The sequence below is a fragment of the Cicer arietinum genome, chromosome 1, assembly GCF_000331145.2.
Source record: "Cicer arietinum cultivar CDC Frontier isolate Library 1 chromosome 1, Cicar.CDCFrontier_v2.0, whole genome shotgun sequence".
Classification (NCBI taxonomy): Eukaryota; Viridiplantae; Streptophyta; class Magnoliopsida; order Fabales; family Fabaceae; genus Cicer; species Cicer arietinum.
This window is the reverse complement of record NC_021160.2, coordinates 18,771,198-18,776,515: the sequence shown is the minus strand read 5'-3', so window position 1 is coordinate 18,776,515 and position 5,318 is coordinate 18,771,198.

Here is a 5,318-nt window from a genome sequence, read left to right as displayed (position 1 = left end):
AATCATAATTAACATTCTTAATTAACTTTTTGTTTGTTTTCATCAAAAGATTAAATTGAGATTTTGTCTCAACATGTTGAAATTTAAAAGTTTGTGTGATATATGAAGAAAGTTTATGTTTTTATATGGTATCTATTGAAAGTTTGAATGTTTATGATAAATGTGAGAAACTTTGAATTTTATGTGGTATGTGATGAAAGCTTGAATTTTTATGATGTACGATATGAATGTTTTGATTTTTATGATTACTTAAAATATATTATGTTCAAAATATGTGTGGTGATCTTGGTGATTTTTTAATAAGATGATTTTGTATAAGTGATTTTTAGAAGCATATGACATGATGTTAGGGGGCTATGTAGAAATATTTTATTTTGAAAATACATCATGTCATGACATATGCATCTTTGAAGCATTTTTTTTTTCACCATTGATTTGGATAATTTTTCTATGTAGAAGTTGTCTTAGTCACAAATATTATTTCTAGATCATGTAGTTTTTAGGAGCATACATAAGTTGCTTGAATTTTTATTATATAAATTAAACTACTTTATTTTGTTTTTTTTTAATTTTAATCGAGAAGTTGTTACATTGTTTATTTTATGGAATTTTTCATATGTTTAACTTTGGTTTAATATGAATGATAGAAAAAATTGATCCTTATAACAACTTTATAGGTACAAATGACTTCAAAAAAATTTAAAAATAATCTATGTGATGTGTGTGGATGTGCAGCTAAACATGGGGATGGAAGTGTTGAAGTAACAATTTACAAGAAATGGGGGGAGAGAACGTTCTGGGTTACTTAAAAATGGAAAACGTTCTTGGTTCAGAAACCAGAAAACAGAGAACGTTCTGGGTTAGTTAAAAATGACAATTTCAGCTTATCTATTTAACTCAATAATTGAAAGACTAAAAGTAAAGAGATAAAGGGAGAGATGTAACACATATATATCATGGTTAAAGCAATGTGGGTTACGTCCACAACTCACAAACGTGAGATTTTCCACTAAGTGTTCAAAGCAAGAATGTTCTTGGTTTTCACAAAACTTTTGCAGATCAATCTTGATCTTGTTACAACTTACTACCTTTCAACTTAGAAAGGATTTCCATAGATCTACCTTTCAATCTTTAGAAATGATTTAAACACAACCTTTCACACACATAAAAGGATTTTTACAAAAGCTTCTCAAGTTATTTTAACATAATAGTCATAAGTGTACAAAGTAGTGATTTCAAGTATATCAGAATTCGTTTGTGCTCAAATCTTGTTTGACAATGGATTCTAATATTGGAACTGAACAATGATTGAAACTGCAACCCAATTGAGAACTGAATTGAAAGATGTTTTTAACAATCTCAAGGAATTTCGAATGTGATTTCAAAATGAAGTATTGCTTGTTTTCTTAAGTTCTTATCTTCCGTTTATCTTGATGTCCCTTTTATAGGTTTCAAGAGAGCTTATGACAACTCATGTGACCGTTGGGAGTTGTCCAACTGTCATATGACAATGAGTGGATAAGATCAATCATAAAGCAAGAATGTTCTTGGATTTGGGCAGCCTTGCTTTTGAAAATCAAGAACGTTCTTCGTTCTTGCTTTTGTGATAACTGAGTTTTGATTTAATCTTGACATATGTGTGAAGTGTTTACTCATTTTTTGCAACACATGTACAGATTCAAAGATTTGCATTATCGTTCTGTCCAAACTTATCAATATTTATGTTTCTTGCTTTGCTTTAACTTTGGAGAATTATTCTTTCTAAATGACAAGTGAGTTATAGTCTTTGCCTTGCATCTTTGAATGAACTTCATACTTAAATATATTCTTGCATATGTTGGAGAACATACTAAAACAAAATCTGCAAGTTCTGAACTTGATCTGATTACTTATTGAAATTCTGGAACTTGTGGAGAACGTTCTGCATTTTCCTCAAGAACGTTCTTGGTTTTTCTGACTTGATTTTGTTTCTTCTTTATAATGATCTGTTTTGATTTTCTTGATACCTATCTTGATTAACACACTCAAGCAAACATATCAAATACCAATATGCACATAATCATAATTATAATCTTAATTACCATTCATTTATCATCAAAACATTTATTTGGGATTTTATCTCAACAATCTCTCCCTTTTTGATGATGACAAACGTGTTACTTGAGATTTTAATTTTGATTCTTTTAATGATCATATAGAGCGAAACTGGAGGATTTTTGAAGCGGCGCTCATACCTTTTTCTTTTTACAGATGTAGTGAATGTGGCACTTGGAGCAGACTGTAGTTGTTTCACATGAGAGATATTTTTGGATGAAATTTTGATACCTTGACACATGAGGATTCTGCAGATAGAGGCACATAATAGAATCTAAAAATTTTGGACAATACCATGCCATAAGGGATATTGTTTCTCTTGTAGACCTTTTTTATGGCAGAGATCATGTGTTGGATGATTAAATGAAGCAATTTTAACTTCTCCTGATGAAGAAGGTGATAAATGACTAGGGCGTCATTATTGGATACAAATCCATGGCTGCCACATCGGTAAGATGGAGTGTTGGCTGATACTATTGAAGATTTTAGGGAGTGGCTTCAAATCAGCTGAGATGTAGTTTGTTGACTCAGTAACAAACGACTCTTGAAACACATCATCTTTTGAAATATTGAGAGCTCAATACCAGTCTTGTCCAAAAACAGCTAGTCCTTCAGAAGGCAGATGGAAGGTTTCAGCAAGGATTGAAGGGGTGAGACGTATTTCAATCCCTTTAATTTTTGAGACAATTAGTTATTTCTCTGGAAAGGTTTCAGCCTTGAAACAAAAGGCTCGTATAACCTCAGGATAGTAACAATCAGAGATTTGGAGAAAGTCAATCCAACCCAAAATATCTGTATGATCCTTAATATCAGTGTCTTCATATTGTAGATTTTCAAAGATGAACACACGAACAATACCTATTGGTCTTTGACCCCATCTTTCATGGTAGAGTTTTAATTTTGAGAAGAAATCGGAGGGGGATTGAGAACTTTTGGTTGGGTGGATATTTTGGTTTTAGGGTTTGAGGAACGTTCTAGGTTTTTTGAAGAACGTTCTGGGATTGGAGCTTTTGAAGAACGTTATGTGTTTGGATTTTTATTTGAAGAAAGTTCTAGGTTTTTTGCAAACTTAGGTTTTTTTAGATTTTTTGAAGCAAGAAAATCTGAAAGTGTGGAGGAGGACCTAAGTGATGGTTTTGTCTTATTTTAGAAGATTTAGGGTTGGATGGTTTCTTTTGGGAGGGAGATTTTTTAGGAGATTTCTGGGTGGTTTTGGAAGGGTTTTTTTTTTGAGGAAATTGTTGAGGGGTTTTGGAAGGTGATTTTTGAGGAGTTTGAGAAGGGTTTTCTTTATGGATTTGGGATGTTGGAGTTTTTAAGGGTTCTGAGGATGGTGTTGGGTCTAAAGTGGGAATGTTTGGTAACGTGGTGGAATCAGAATCATCATCAAAGATTGTGTAGATTGTTGTGCTAGTTGTTTTGGATTTGGAAGTTCTAATTCCAACAAGAATGCGCATTGATCTTCGTTTGGAGGATGCAGATGTTGATTGTGTTTTGAGTGTGTTTTTTAGATGTGGTGGAGTTTGATGAATGGTGGGATCCCTACATTGATATAATGGTGGAAAAATGGTGGAAAGAGGAGTTGGTGTGATAGAATAGGGGCTTGATTCTCGGGAGGAGGACATTAGTTTAGAGAATCTTTTTTTCAAAGGAAGAATGAGGGGGTGTTGGTTTAGGTGGTGGTGAAGGTGATCGAGTTTGTAAGACCCTTAATTTTAAATCCTAAATTATACAATTTTAGGGTATTTGGTGTTGAAGTTCTTAGGCTTTTAGTCCAGTTTTTGGTAATTAGTGGGTTAAATGCCAAAAATATATTTATGGAAATTGGATTAAAATTATTTGTCGAAGAATAATTTATTTACGTTACGAAGAATTGGACACCAGAGAGTTTTGTTAAAAATATCACTTGCCGCTGAAAATTTTATCTGTCAATTGAGTTGCGACGAGAGTAGATATTTTTATCAAAATGGTTTGAGAAGTGATGATTTTCATAAATATCTAGATATTTAGGTATTTATTGGTTTAGGCTTAATTATTATATATATATATATTATATATTATTATTATTAGTAATATATATATATATATATATGTTATTATATGTAATGTATATATATGTTTACAAGTATATAGTTAAAGAGAGGAAAGGAAAACAGAGAAAACAGAAGCGTTCCTTCTTGCCTCGCGAGTTCGCCTTTGTTCTTCCTTCTTGCTTCTCCTTGCTTTCTTTTCTTTCTTTGGCTTCAAAAATAGAAACCCAAGGATTAGTGGGTAAGAAAGCAAGAATTTCTCAGCTTCACTCTTCCTCTTTTTGATTCGAAAACGAAGAAAAACGGTGTTAGGGATTTCAAAACCGTCAAACACAAACCTCCCCGTTTCATCTAGATCTAAGCTTCATTTCGCGAAGAGATAGAAGGGAAAGTTGCTCACTACCACGCTACGGTGCTAGGGAACCAACTTTGGAGGCGACGTTGCGAGCGGAGATTTTACCGGATTTACTCGCGGTACCGCAATTGAACGTGAAAGCTAACGTGAAGGTAATGGCTCCTTCCAAACTTTTAGTTTGCATTTAGGGACTTATTTGTGGTTGTGTGGAAAAGAATTTTGTTAGGGTTGGAGTATTGATTTAGGGGAAAATGAATCAAAGGCTTTATGGGTAACATCTTAGAGTTAGGTTTTGGTTACGTCAATGAATGTTTCGTGGGAAAATGAATTTAAACTCATTTATGTATGATTTTGAGTAAATGTAACTTGTTGTGTTTGAGTGGTAGATTGTGTTGATTTGTGTTCGTCGTATTTGACGTGTTCTCAGTTAATGCCGAATCAATTTGATGTGTTTTGGTGTGGATTGTGGATTGGAACTTAATGTTTTATTTTGAAAATCGTTTAAGTTAAATGAGTATTAAGAATGGGGAATTTCTTAATGTCTTGTTTACTTAATGTTTTGTTTTGAAAATCGTTTAAGTTAAATGAGTATTAAGAATGGGGAATTTCTTAATGTCTTGTTTACTTAATGTTTTGTTTTGAAAATCGTTTAAGTTAAATGAGTATTAAGAATGGGGAATTTCTTAATGTCTTGTTTACTTAATGTTTTGTTTTGAAAATCGTTTAAGTTAAATGAGTATTAAGAATGGGGAATCTCTTAATGTCTTGTTTACTTAATATTCGTTAAGGAAATCGTTTAAGTTAAAAGATTATTAAGAATGGGGAATCTCTTAATATTT